Genomic DNA, 15,939 nt, shown 5'->3' with positions numbered 1-15,939 from the left:
AAAGTAGTCTATTCATTTTACTTCGCTTATTTTCTTTTCTTTTCATTTTCTTAGAGTAGTTGGCTTGATTTCGGTTCTCACAAACATACTGTACGGCCCTAACATCCAAGTCCATTTGGGCCTTGGGCCATGGATCAATAGTATGGCCTAGGGTCCAACCTCCGTACCGCTCGGGATCCCGGCCTGAGCCCACAACAACTACGAGCCTAAGTTGAGTGTTGTTCAAATACTTGAAAAGCGGACCGTGGATTCCAGCTCACAGATTGTTCGGAAAGTCATCCCCAGACGATATGCAAATGTTCGGTCACATCGCCCTGTGAGTGCTCGGCAGTGCCTTAGGAAACTTCGCCACCGAGCACACTTGCTGTAATGGGAACCATTTCCAAAGCCATTCACACCTAAACATCCACTTAAAATTAACGACATTGGACCTCTTATTGCACTAGTTTAAAGGTAATGATAATCCCCCCACTAACAATTGGCTATAAATAGGAGAAACTAAAGAATGGAGGGGGATGCAATTTTGTGGAGAGAAAAGAGAAAGAGGAAGAGAGTCTGAGAGGAAGAAATGCAAAGAAAGAGAGAAAAGTGATCTCATTAAGTCTCTAAATCTAGAACGACCCAAAGTAGGATACTAAAATCCACTATACAAATAAGTTGTGAGCCCAAGTAGAGGTTTGGCCCAGTAACCCTGTCCTCGGTGCGCACGGGAGAAGGATCGTACTAAACCCAATGGATAGTCTCTATTGCTACGGGATGTAGGCAGAGGGAGGAGAGAGATGAAGAGCTTGAATGGCTGCACAGACTAGTCAGGGGCTTGGAGCTGGAGGTAAGGGGCAGGCTTCGGAGAAGAGACAGAGATGACCGAGAACGGGAGGTCGGCAATGGGGGAAATAGATAGGGGGAGTAATTAGTCCGAATCTCAGCAACGGCGAAGTCGTTCACATTCCCGAGAATCCCGTCAGTACCGAGACCGTTGACATTTGTGGGGATCTCGTCGATATAAGAACCGGTCACTCTCCCGGGAGTCAGGGCAACGCCAAGATCGCTTACGTTCTTAGGAGAATCAAGTTAGGAATTCAGTCTCCCTAGAGGAAAGGAGGCCTCGAAATGCTATCATGGATGCTATGAGTCGCGCTTTGTGAAAAGCGACTCGGTCCCCATTTACGAACGACATCGAACGGGCCGAAATATCGAACAGGTTTACCCACCCACCGTTCAATTGCTACGACGGGAAAACTAACCCAGTAGAGCACGTCAGTCATTATATTCAGATGATGTCTTTGTATACTCATAATGATGCATTAATGTGCAAGGTGTTTCCTTTGAGTCTGGGACCAACTGCTTTGAGGTGGTTTAACGGGCTACGGAAAGGATCCATACGCAGTTTCTCCGAGCTAATTCAGGAGTTCGGCATTCGGTTTGTGACCTGCAGCCGAGTACCTCAACCGGTAAATGCACTTTTGTCCATGAAAATAAGGGCGGGAGAGACCCTTTATAATTATGCCAGCCGGTACTAGGAGCTATACAATGAGATAGGCGGAGATAATGAAAGGGTCGCAGTAAGCACTTTTAGGATGGTGTTACTCGAGGACTCTGGGCTATGGGAGTCGTTGACTAAAAAGCCTCCCGAAGGCATGAGGCAGCTTATGAGACGTATTGAGGAATATAAACGATTAGAGGATGACCAGCTGCAAAGTAAAGGCAAAGCACCGATGATGAATCGTCCCCGGCAAAGTGGTTTTCCGTTCAGATCCCGAGGGGGCTTGACCATTCAAGAACCGGCAACATAGATGGGAGAAGTGAATGTGACATTTAAGGAATTGGTACACAGGATTCTTGACCGGATCAAACACGAGTCGTATTTTCGATGGCCGAATAAGATGGGAGGGGACCCATCCAGGAGGAATCAGAATTTGTACTGCACTTATCACCGGGACAAAGGTCACACTACCGAACAGTGCCGGGTGTTGAAGGATCACCTCGGGCAATTGGTCAAGGCCGGGCATTTAAAGGAATTTGTACTGGACTCGGGGGATAGAGTTGCGGGGCAAGATACTCGGCAAATGGGGAACCTTCTCCCACCCCCTGTAAGGGTGATTTAAGTTATCCATGTTACCTTGGAGGGGCTCATTGCAGGAAGAAAGAAAGGAGTGTTGACTATAGTACCAGTAGAGGGTCACTCGGGTGTACAGCCGCCGAATAAGAAAATGAAGTTTGCACGGGAGGCTATTGCATTCGATGATGACGATTTAGAGGGAACAATCCAACCACATGATGATGCATTAATGGTCATGGCCTGGATAAGTGGCTTCTTAGTAAAACGGGTAATGGTAGACCAAGGAAGCGGAGCTGACGTAATGTACCTAGATCTGTTCAGGGGACTCGGACTGAGAAAAGAGGACCTTGTGAAGCACACTTCGCCCTTGGTTGGGTTCGATGGTAAGGTAGTAATTCTTGAAGGACAAATTTCACTTCCTGTAATTATGGGGGGGAAGAAAGTGGTAGTAACATTTACAATAGTAACTTTATTTTCCCATATACGGCGATTCTGGGAAGACCGTGGATCTATTCAATGGGGGATATCCCGTTTATCCTACATGTAAAGAACAAGTTCCCAATCGAGTAGGGCATTGTCGTAATAAGGGGAGACCAGCAAGCGGCAAGACAGTATCTTATTGCAGTAGTTAATTGGAAGCGGGGGAATCAAGTCAATCAAGGAGAAACAACCGGACAACTAGTGGGAGACAAGGGGAATGGGTAGTCTGAACAGGAGCAAGTTAGGTGGGAAGATGCATCTCAAAAAGCCCCTTTATAGCAATTACAGGGGCCCCAAGAAGGAATGGGGACTGGCTGCGCCGAGGAGCTAATAAAGGTAAAGATATTACCAGATACTAATAAATATTTTCAGGTTGGAGCAAGTATGAAAGATGAGGACAAAGTGCAAGTGTTGCTGTTTCTAACTCAAAACATGGATGTCTTTGCTTGGAGCCCGTATGAAGTTCCCGGGATTAATCCCGAGTTTATCGTCCACAAGCTTAATGTAGACTCCTCATAGCCTCCAAAGAAGCAGAAGTCGAGAAGATCAACCAAAGACCATGTTGAGACGATAAGATAGGAGGTTAAAAGGCTGAAGGAGGCCAGAGCGATAAAGGGGATCTTTTTCCCAGAGTGGCTGGCAGATAGCGTGGTTGTTAGGAAGAAGAACGGCAAATGGAGGGTCTGTATGGATTTCACAGACTTAAACCGAGCATGCTCGAAGGACCTGTTTCCTATACCAAAAATTGATCAATCGGTGGACGCCACTTACGGACACTCGAGGATGAGTTTCTTGGATGCCTTTCAAGAATACCATCAGATCGCTCTGGTCGCCGAAGAGTAGGAGAAAACGGCATTCATATCCCCCGATGCTAATTATCATTACACCGTGATGCCCTTTGGGCTAAAGAATGCCGGGACGACATATCGGCGAATGATGACGAGGATGTTTCGAGACAAAATTGGGCATACATCTAAAGTGTATATTGACGACATGGTGGTAAAGAGCAAGCAAGAGGCACGGCATATAGAGGATCTTTAGGGGGTGTTTAAGATAAACATAGGTTACGCCTTAACGTGGAAAAATGTGCTTTTGGAGTGGGGGCTGGCAAATTTTTTGGATACTTGATCACCAGCCGCGGGATAGAAGTTAATCCTAACCAGATCGAGGCCGTGAAGCATCTCAGGTTGTCGAGCAATTCGAAAGAAGTAAAAGTGTTGACTGGGATGTTAGCCACTCTAAACCGATTCATCTCAAAATTTTCGGATCGCTATCATCCATTTTTTCAGCTTTTAAAGAAGTGGAAGGGATTTCGGTGGGATGATGAATGTGAAAAGGCTTTCCAGGATCTCAAGGAATACTTAATGCAGGCATCAATACTGACAGCACTAGAGCCCGGAGAGGAGCTGTTTATGTACCTCTCGGTATCCAATCATGCTGTAAGTGCCATACTTTTAAGAGATCGGGGAGTACAATAACCCATGTATTATATTAGCAAGACCCTAGTTGACACAGAGACTAGATATTTGTCTTTAGAAAAATTGGTGTTGGCCTTAGTACATGCCGCCAAGAAGTTGCCTTAGTATTTTCAAGCTCATATCGTGTATGTATTGACCGAATATCCCCTATAATCATTATTTAAAAGATCTGACTTCACGGGGCGAATAGCTAAGTGGGGGACACGGCTTGGGGCATTCGATGTAAGGTATAAGCCGAGAAGTTTAGTAAAAGGGTAGGTATTAGCTGATTTTATGGCGAAATTCTCTCCCAAGAACTAAGGGGAAATGGTCTATCAGTTGGAGCATCGCTCGTGGAAGGTGTATGTGGACAGTGCTTCTAACGCCAAAGGGGTCGAAGTCGGGATCGTCATAATTACCCCAGAAGGTATTCTATTGAAGCATTCGTTCAGGTTGGGGTTTAATGCCTCCAATAACGAGGCAGAGTACAAAACTTTGCCTGTCAGATTGAGGGCAGTCTCAAGGTTGGAAGCACGGGACATGGAAATTTATTCGAATTCACAACTGATAGTTAATCAGGTGTAGGGAAGTTTTGAGGCTCAAGATCCCCGAATGAAAGCATACTTAGAGTTGGCAAAATAGGCCATGAGTAACTTTTGTACGGTAAAGGTGATCCAAGTAACCTGTGCGCAGAATAGACATGCCGACTCCCTAGCCACGCTGGCATCATCAATAGCCGAGGAAATTCCTCGACTAATCAAAGTGGAGCTTGTTCTCGAGCCTAGCATTAAGGTGGCGGGAGATGCGGGGACCGTAAGGGCCGAAGTCACAGCAATTGCGACACTTGGACCATGTTGGATGAATCTCATCATTGACTTCTTAGCCAAGGATCGAACCCCAAATGATGAGAAGGAAGCCAATAAGATCCGCAGGGTAGCTGCCCGGTATTGGCTGTCGAAAGACTGAAAGCTCTATCGTAGTTCATTCGGGGGACCATATCTTTTATGCTTGCATCCAGAGAAAGTAGGACAACTCTTGGCCGAGCTGCATGAAGGGGTGTGCGGTAGCCATGTAAGAGGACGATCATTGGCACATCGAGTAATGACTCAAGGATTCTGGTGGCCCCAAATGTAGAAGGACGCCACGGAATACATTCACAAGTGTGAGCAATGTCAGAAGCATGCTCCCCTAATTCACTAGCCAGTAGGCCATTTGAACCCAATCAGTAGCCCTTGGCCTTTCGCATAATGGGGGCTAGATATCCTCGACCTATTTCCCCGAGCAACGGGTAATTGAAGATTCGTTTTGATAGCTATCGATTACTTCACTAAATGGGCGGAGGTGGAAGCTCTGGCTAATATCTAGGACATGGATTTGAAGAAATTTGTATGGAAGAATATAATCACCAGATTTGGGGTGTCGGACTCCCTTATATCGGATAATGGACTATAATTCGACAGCTGAGCTTTCCGTGAATTTTGCAGCAACCTCGGCATCAGGAACAGATATTCCTCTCCAGGGTATCCCCAAGGTAATGGCCAGGCTGAGACCGTGAATAAAGTAATCGTGAATGGCCTGAAGAAAAGGCTGGAAGGTGCAAAGGGTAACTGGGTCGAGGAACTACCCAATGTTTTGTGGGCATACCGGACAACTTCTCGAAGGTCTACGAGGGAGACCTCATTCTCTCTCACGTACGAGACGGAGGTCGTGATACCAGCCGAGGTCTATTTGTGTAGCGCGCGAGTTTCAGAATTCAACATGTCCCAGAATGACAGTCTGCTGATAGAGCTTCTTGATTTACTTAAAGAACATCGGGATACAGCAACTATACAACTAGCTGAGTATCAGCAAAATCTTACCCAACATTATAACCAAGATGTAAGGGTGAGGGAGTTCAGTGTCGGAGACCTGGTACTGAGGAAAGCAGTAGGAAGCATGTGAGATACAAACGCCAGGAAGCTAGCCCAGACTTGGGAAGGACCGTACAGAATTATAGCCATTGCAGGCGTAGGAGCGTATTATCTAGAAGACATGGATGAAATACCGTTGCCCGGCTTTGGAATGTTTATAATCTTAAGAAGTTTTATCAATGACCGTCCATACATGGAAAAATGTACCTTGTACTAACTAATATGATAACGATGTAACTTATTCGTGAAGGCCCAATCAACTCTATTTGTTTAGCACATCCAGTCGTTAAACGCAGAGGAAGGTGAGGAGATTCAAGTAGTCAGTTATACTCTAAGGACAGAAGTCTGCATCTCGGTTCGATCCCTATCACCGAGCATATGGAAACTTTATTCAAAATTTCTAAAGGCAGAAGCCTGCTTCTTGGTTCGATCCCTATCACCGAGCAAGTGGAAATCTTATTCAAAATTTCTAAGGACAGAAGCCTGCTTCTCAGTTCAATTCCTATCACCGAGCAGGTGGAAACCTTATTCAAAAATTCTAAGGACAGAAGCCTGCTTCTCGGTTCGATCCCTATCTGAGCAGGTGGAAACCTTATTAAAAAATTTCTAAGGACAGAAGCCTGCTTCTCGGTTCAATCCCTATCACTGAGCAGGTGGAAACTTTGTTCAAAGTTATTCAAAAAACATTCTAAGGAGGGAAGCCTGCTTCTCGGTTTTATCTCTATTATCGAGCAGATGGAAAACCTTATTCAAAAAACATTCTAAGGATAGAAGTATTACAAAGAAAATATCATTCAAAAGAAAATATTCTAGGGTGGAAACATGCCTTGTTCGTTAGTAAAACATGCATGCAAGGAGAATCTGAAGTATTACAAAGAGATTAGAATATAGATGCATAGTCAATTAAGGCAACTGGTCGGCAAATAAACCTTAGTCAAAATCAAGCATGGAAAATCAATTACTTCGTCACCAAAACCCAGTGACATTAAGTTTAACCTAGAAATTAAATAACTGTTTAAGTAAAAAACCAGAAATTAATTGTTTAATCGCCACAGCACGGCGGCGTAGGCAAACCAACTCAAAATAAAAATTACTAAGTAAAAGCAAATAAGGAATAATGTAAAACAAGTTCGGCAATTAAGAGGTAAGATCCACGGGCTGCGTCTCGGATGCCATCTCGGTAGATTGATGTTCGGATGCAGAAGGTTGGGGGTGAACATTTTCGCCAGAAGGGCCGTTAGTTGGGGGGGGGGGTTGCTAGTGGCTTCTGTCCTGATTAGTTCCACATGAGCATCAATCTGCTCCACTAGCTCCCTTAAATTGTCTGTCTCCTCCTCATCAATAGGTCCCGCAGGGTTCTACACGGTTGGGGAAGGGTCCAGAAAGGGAATTTGGCTAGGGTCCCTAAGAGGGGAGTCCTCGGGCACTCCTAAGGCCTATAGGGCAGACATCTAGCCCTCCTGAAAAGATAACTATTGAGTTTGCATTACGACCGATTCCACACCCTTCTTCGCATTAGCAAACCCCTCGTCATACCGCTTACTTTCATAAGCTTCCAGGGCCGCTCGTAAATCGAATACTTCCTCGGATAAGGTAACATTTAAACTTGCTGCTTTGGCCAGCTTCAAGTCCATTTCATTTTGTTTTGTTACTAGCTCTGTCGACCTTTTTTCAGCTGACACCTGGGATTTCTCCGTAGCAGCAGTTGTCTTCTCAGAGGCCTCAACATTTTTTGTTTTCTTCTTAGCCATTTTGACAGCCTCCTCCCTACCAACCTTTTCCCGGTCAACCTCCTCAGTAAGATCCTTCACCCTTTCGTTCAGGATATAAGCTAGCTGAGTGGCCTGTTAAAGACGCCATTAATCACGCACAGCAATTTAAAGAAACGACATATACGACAATAACGAGAATGTGTGTAAAAGGTAAGTATCCAAGGGAAGAAAAGTTACCGCAATAGTGTGCCATTGAAGTATCCTCCCCATGGACTCATCAGTCCCATCTGCAAAGGCGCTCACATCCTCGGGTAGAAGGAGACCGTGAAAGAGACTGTGCACCAAGCTTTGGGCAACATGGCCCCCTTCTCCTTTCTCCCATGCTCGTACGCTGGCACTAGCCGGGAGAGACATGCCATCCAACTCAAAGGTGGGCTGCTACAACTGCGTTGGCTGGGAGGATAAAGCCACGTTTGTCCCGACTTGGGCCAGGGGCTCCCAAATAGTAACACCCCTAGACGGTTGAGGGGGAGTTTGAATTTGAGTGTCTCCCGAGCTGGTGGAGGTTAGGTCAGCGACCCGCTGTCTTTTACGAGTTCGTTTGAAATGAGGAGGAAGTGAAGGATGGGTAGGAGGAGCCGGGCACGTCCCAGGGGTGGCTATTGTTGAACGGTCTGACTTGCACCGAGGATAAAACGACTAACTGTTAAAGTTTTGCGGGTCACCATCTCTTTGGGGACAAAGTGTGTCCTGGAGGAGTCATTGGATTCTACGGCTTCTTGTTTGGCTTCCTAAACAGGAGCCTCAGGTTCTATAGGTACAACTTCGCGTTGGACGGCCTCGTGAGCACGTTCCCGGAGATATTGGGATGGCCTCAGGTTCTACAGGTATATCGCGGGCCGATGTCTCGGGCTTCACCTACAGTAAAATTTGGAGGTAGGAAATTTGTATGCCAAATGTCTATATAGGAGAGGAGAGGGTTGTCTGCAATAAGGGCTTGGCCGAAGGCTTGCCAAGTGGAATACACAGGGTCAACGCTGAGGATGAGATGGGATGCCCGAAGCTACCCGTCCCGATGCACAAAAATCTCGGACCTAAGTAAAAAGTTTAGGTCCTGAATGTGAACTGTTCTGATATCTTGGGTAAACACCGAACCATCTGCAGCAAAAGATAGCGAATCAAAGTTAGGGTAAATAAATTAAAGATTAGAACGAACCAACTTGATGTTGAGATAAATAGGGAGGGATGCCACCGGCAAACCAATTGTCACGCAGCCAGACGTATTCCCCGGCAAAGTTTCTATTAGAGTCCGACAGACACGAAATTAGCCGTACCCTCATATCTCTAACCTTTAAGTAGTAATTGGATTTCTTCTTTCCACATAGGCTGTACATGTGGTTTAGGTCATGATAATCTAATTGCAAACCAAATGTTTGGTTTAACCTACTCACACAACTCACTACTCGATAAAAATTGGGGGGAAGTTGGTCGAGACTTAATCCATAATATCTAAGGGCATTAAGCAAAAGTGGGTCTATAGGAAACCTAACCCTGCCCTTAAGAATAGACATCAACGGGAAAAAGGCAGTGTCTTCTCCTTTGTGGAGAGCGATTTCGCTTTCATGGCAATACATCATCTCCAGAACGCTATAGTTTTGCCTAAAAGCGGCTAAGGGCGCCCCGACATTCAAAAGATAAGCAAAACTCATCTTAAAGCCTAAGAATCAGAAAGAACTTTGGGAAAAAAAAAAATTAAAGCAGAGGAAAGGGGAAGAAAACTTACTTTTGGCTCTATGGGAGATGAGGATTTTGGGTTTGTGGACAGGTATGCAGGTGAATGCTCGGTAGAGAGAAATTTCTGAGGACAAAGAATGAAAAGTGAGAAAATGAATTGTGATAAACTATTTATAGAAACCAGGGAAAATGGGCATCAGTTAATGAGCAACAATTGGTGTTAATTAGCAATAATGAAGCAAAAAGAGAGACCTTAGAAATACCTAGAGCCACCAACACGTGCGCCTCGGTTTGTGAACCGATAGGTAATAATGACGGTTGAACTAGAAGGTCAGATGTAACGCGCCTTTTGAGAAACGCATTAATGAATCTCTGTAACCGCCCAAAACACACCCATTGAGTTTCTCGGGCAACTACTGCCTCTCTGACTCCTTGATTCGTCCCCGAAAGCTGAGAACGAATCAAGGGGGGGCTAATGTACGGCCTTTAACATCCAAGTCCATTTGGGCCTTAGGCCATGGATCAATAGTATGGTCTAGGGGTCCAACCTGCGTACAGCTCGGGATCCCAACCTGAGCCCACAACAACTACGAGCCTAAGTTGGGTGTTGTTCAAATACTTGAAAAGCGGACCGTGGATTCTAGCTCACAGATTGCTCGGAAAGTCATCCCCGGACGATATGCAAATGTTCGGTCACATCACCTTGTGAGTGCTCGGCAGTGCCTTAGAAAACTTCGTTGTCGAGCACACTTGCTGCAGTGGGAACCATTTCCAAAGCTACTCACACCTAAACATCCATTTAAAATTAACGACATTAGACCTCTCATTGCACTAGTTTAAAGGTAATGATAATCCCCCCACTAACAATTGTTTATAAATAGGAGAAACTAAAGAATGGAGGGGGGATGCAATTTTGTGGATAGAAAAGAGAAAGAGGAAGAGAGTTTGAGAGGAAGAAACGCAGAGAAAGAGAGAAAAGTGATCTCATTGAGTTTCTAAATCTAGAACGACCCAAAGTAGGATACCCAAACCCACCATACAAATAAGTTGTGAGTCCAAGTAGGGGTTTGGCCTAATAACCCTGTCCTCGATGCGCACACATACTATTGGGGTTAAATAATTAATTTATTATTAAGATACGTGGTGGGATAGGTTATAGTCATGCGATTGCTCAGTGACATTTAATTAATTAAAATAAAGATTGAAATCCAATAGAGTGACAAGTGTCGTTAGTCTAACTGATTCTATGAAAATTAGCAAGAAAGGAGGTAGTTACCTTGAAGAACTTCTAGATAGTTACCTCGATCAGACATTGAGACACATAAATCAATTTTTTAAAGGGAAGATCATACATAATTTAATGTTTCTAATCAAGATTTCTTTTAATTGTTGAATTACTTAATGGTAATATAAACATCTAGCAATAAGGTGAGTCATGGCATCATATCATTTTTGAAGTAACAAGAACTCTTTCCTTATTGGTTTTTTTTTTTTAAAACTCTTTCTTTATTATGAGTTTTTTTGGATACTGTTTATTGTTGAAAACTAAAACTAAAAATTGAAAATACTGTAGCAAAATAATTTTTAAATATGTGAATAGTGCTGTGGGACCCAATTTTAAAGTTGATTTTGTCAGATTTCGTACTTGCAAATCATGTAAACAGTGCATGTAATCTATAGGAATAAAACACAAATGCACAACACCAGGCCTAAAACGCTATCTAAACTCATAGTATATGTGGACCATGGATCTACCTGCAAGCCAACCATTTGTGTTAGTAGTCAATATATGTAAATATTTATATTTATAAAAATAGAATATAAAATTCACATAATTTATAAGTCCAAATATCACCTGAATTATATTAATTTGACGTATTAACTCAAATAATATGTTTTATAACATTTTTTTTCTTTGTATGGGTCAAAACACTCGAAAAATCACTAATATAACCGATATAGATAAATACAAATGATTCAATACATACCAACTGATATCAATACAATATTGACTACTAGTGATGTCGATGATTATTACAAGTCATTTTTTTTTTTTGTTAGTTATAAATTTTTGTGTTTGGTTGTTAATGATAGTTAAAAGCCATAAGGGGGAAGTATAGGTGCGAGCTGGTTGGTGTGATAAGGGTAAGTAGATTTGATCACGTTCTGTTTTGTCAACCACCGTGGCTCGTATCCCGTGCAACTCCCCAATCCCCAGTTACAATTTGTTGCAGCTTTCTGACTACTCCTTCTCCATAGAATAAGAAGCAAAAGTCATCGGGTGCACAAGGAGAGCTGATCACAACATGATTATTATATATAAACAGTCTGTGGTCCACCCATTGAATAAAAAAAAAGTCATATGGTGATGACCATATAGTGAGTTTCAAGCTATACATTATCTGGTTTCTAAAAAATAAAAAATAAAGTTATGCAAATACAAGCAGGCAAATGTTAAGTGACACTAGAAGATGCCTGTTAAGGATTATTTATTGTGGGATTTATTTAATAAAAAATTTGTATAAATTGATAAAATGATTGAAAATATGACTGAAGTGATAAGTAAAATTTAAAAAATTAGCTTTATTAGCTCTACACCTTATAAAATTAGTAAAAAATTTGACCTAAATTAGTTTCTTAACAGGGACCTTTCGGTGCCCATACATTATTACTACAATAATCGTGTAAATTTACACTTGTAATATTCATTTTGCATTTACTTTTTTTTTTCTTTATATATTGCGAGGATGAATAAAGAAGGTGTGGGTGGTGATTGTTGGATACGAAGAAAGAAAAAAAATTGAAAAAAAATCAAGAATAATTTATATTTTAATGAAATGCAGTATAAAATAGATAATCCAGTGTGAGGTGTTTTAAAAAATGAGTATATAAAATAGACAAGACCTTTTGCATGAGTTGACTTGGTAACTTTTTATTAAAATGTTTGGATTACATTTATCTTCTTATATCATCTGTGCTTGAAAAAAAATATTAAGATGATCAAATATCAAAAGTCAACTCATCATAAAATGTATAAGTTTTAAGTTTTGACCATATTACAATTATACGCAAAATATGAGTTTGTGGATAATAGAGATAATATTCGATTAACATGAAATTTAGCATTCATATCGAGTGCAACATAAATATATAATTCCATAGTTAGATTTTAGAATTTAATCCTTAAAAACGAGATAGGATGGTGTAACTTTACAAAGAATTACATTATGAATTATTTGAATGGTCTATCAAAAAAAAAAAAAGTTATTTGAATGTTATATTCTGTAGCATTTTATTTAAACGCTCAGTTTTTTAATAAATAAATATATAAAGTTAAAATTTATATAAATAAATAATCATATATTGGATGTAGTCTTTTGCTAACAAGTTATTTATTTATTTGTTGAAAGTTGTTTAAAATATAGTTGTATTAAAAAAAAAAAAAGTAAAACTTTAAAAAGACGCACATAAGTAAATAAACAAAAGGATTTTTTAAATAAAAAATTTGTTGACAAAGGTATGCTAGTTTCAATAATATGTTAAGTTTAGTTGGTTTGAGAAAACATCTTTAGGCGGTTTTTCAAAAGTGGGTTAAAATTTGCCATAAAAGAGCTTTATGAGCGGAAAAGCACTTTAAGAAAGAACTTTTAAGGGATTTGTAAAAACAAATTTAAGGTTTAAAGCTGAAATTTAGAGCTTTCAGATAAAAATCCTACGATTCACTTTTCATGTTTTATAAATTAAAAAATTTTAAAGCATTATTCAATGTAATTTATCAAACACTCGAAACACTTTTAAGAAAGTTTCAATTAAAGTTCTATTTCACAAAAGCCCAGCAATTAAAGCTCAATTCATACATCAGTACTCGCTTCATAAAATTCATATATTGCTGAATCTCATTAATTTGAACAAAGCATAATAAAGCCTTAAAACCCATGCCCTACACTGACCTAAGAGAATTTTTCTTTATTTCCCAAATTTATATCACCAATGGAATCAAAATCAAATTAGAGCCATCTTATGAAATTAAATGGCAATTTATCTAGCATATAGTACCATATATCAAACAACCTATTATTGTTACTCAATTTTGTTGTATGTTTCACATTTTTTTTTAAAACTAATTATTTAATAATTTTTGCTCAGATTTGTGACAAATTTATTATCTCCTTATGGTGGGAGATTTTTGTTTTTGATGAATTTGTAGTGATGCAAAATTGGGGTTCAAGTATTTAGGAGGGAGTTTCACACACATATACACTTATATTAAACTAAAGTAGAATTTCTATTTTGTAAATATATATAATAATAAAAAGATGCATTTAAAAAAAAAATTATTGGTTCTTTGTTGGCTCTAAAAAACAACAAAAATGGGATCTTATACTCAATTAGTCATTACTCAGTTTGCATGCAATATAGAATGTAGATTTTCCACGAAAGACATGACCCAAAAGCCAGAGATACTAATCTATATAGGACACAAAGTTGGAAGTTCAAGGGCTCTCAAATTCAATGTATACTTTTTTGATAGGAAATATATAGGATGCAAGTTGAAACTTGGAAGCTCATAAGTCTCAATCAAAGTAGTTTATATCTTTGCACAATTTGACATAAATGACAGTATGACCCATGCCCTACCCCAGATAAAGAAAAACCTGGTTCCCGCAATGTGCAATTTATATAATCTTATCTATAGTACGTAATAATCTTATCTATAGTACTAGTGAAAGCTCAATAAATATCTAAATAAGTATAATAACAATTAATGGTGTGGAGACCGGCCCAGAATAACAGGTTGGCTGGGCCTTGGGCCCGTCCGAGGACCATTCTGTCCGAGGAGACGTCGCAGCCCAAAATCCTTGCTCAAGCCCACTGGAGTAAGGAGAACACGTCCGAGGAGTAATTCCTCCTCGGACGTTCCAAAGTCCAGGTCAAAGATGCATCCCAGCTACTGTAATTCTCACTCCAAGCACGTAAAAAGAAAGGAGACCCAAAATATCTCAGCAAAGGCTGTCACCACCACATTAAATACACCACAGTTACTCTCTTGGCCGCATTAATGAAGAAAAGACCCCTGAACAGTGCTACCTTGGTCACTGCAACTCACAAAGAACTGGTAAGGGTGTTTGATAGGACAGGTGCTCAAGTAGGGGTTTAGATGATCAACAACTGTAAGGCCCAGATGATAAAAGAGGGTCTATATAATATGTAAGAGTCCCTCAAGAGAGGGGGACGGAGAAAAAACGGAGAGAGGGAACAGAAGAGCAAAGGTTCATTGTACGCATACATGCCCATGAATAAAATTCCCCCCTTCACAACCACTTTCTTCATTCGTGTTTCTATATCTCCTGAGCCCATGCAACGAACCGTTTAATCCAACTGGAATCGAGTTCTTCAACCCACACTCTACAAAAATTCATTGTGTGGGACTTTTTGGACCAAGGCCTGACCGTCCAGGACCGGGTCAACTAAAATCGTATCCCTACAAATGGCAACATTCATTATTTTCTAAAAATATTCTTGTTTCTTTTTATAAATATATTTTTGTAATAAATCAATTTATCACTTATTTGAAAAATTGTAAACATTAAATAAATTCACTGCATAAAAAAAAGGGAATAAAAACTAAGTATGTAAGTAACAATTTCTTTAATACCAGAATGACGTAATAGGGAATGAATAATTTATATATTCAACTATATAATAATTTTATAATATTTTAAAATTTTCAATATAAATTATTAAAACTTAGGTACAAATATTTAATATGTATTTAATTATATTTAGTTACCCCCCCCCCCCCCTCTTATTATCTTCCGGCTTTGCAATTCAAAAGCCCTCTCTCTCTCTCATGTTTAGTTTTATGAGTCTCTATAAGACTAATTCAATTTATTGTACAGCACTAAGGGCTCTATGTGGTGACTAATTCGATTTATTGTACAGCACTAAAGCCATTATTGAATGGGCTCTATATAGTGACTAATTCAATTTATTGTACAGCACTAAAGCCATTATTGAATGGGCTCTATATAGAGACTAATTCAATTTATTGTATTGTGTATAGCCAAGGTTGAATGTGCTGTAATATTGAGCCAGCTAGAAAGTGTGTGACTCATTGCATGATGTCATATCGAATCATGACCCATAATATTATTATTAGTCTAATACAACTTATTATGTCAGCTGCACTATCAATCATGCCTCATTATTAATGTTGTCATAATTCTAAATCGTTTAGGTTCTGTCTCTATAACAAAAAGGTCAATTATTTACGCGAAAAACTTAAGTTAATTCTGGAATTTTTTCTTACATAAAACAAAAAAAAGTGGTTAAATAATGCGTTATGCCCCCATCTTAGGTGGTTTAAGCTCATTGGTTTTGAGTAATGTTAGACATAAAGCAAATTTATAATTGCTAAATTAGTAGATTGTAATGACGGCAACGTCACATACACATAGCTTTAACACTAACACTATTTTTTTTCTTTAAATAAAAAAAAATAAAAAAAGAATTTCGAAGAGTTTTGTCCGTCAAATTTTTTTTTTTTAGTACGGTTTTTGTCTTCAAGCCCTATTGGACCATACTGG

The sequence above is a fragment of the Quercus lobata genome, chromosome 7 (assembly GCF_001633185.2).
Source record: "Quercus lobata isolate SW786 chromosome 7, ValleyOak3.0 Primary Assembly, whole genome shotgun sequence".
Taxonomy (NCBI): domain Eukaryota; kingdom Viridiplantae; phylum Streptophyta; class Magnoliopsida; order Fagales; family Fagaceae; genus Quercus; species Quercus lobata.
The sequence above is the reverse complement of the archived record's forward strand: the minus strand, read 5'-3'. Positions refer to the sequence as shown.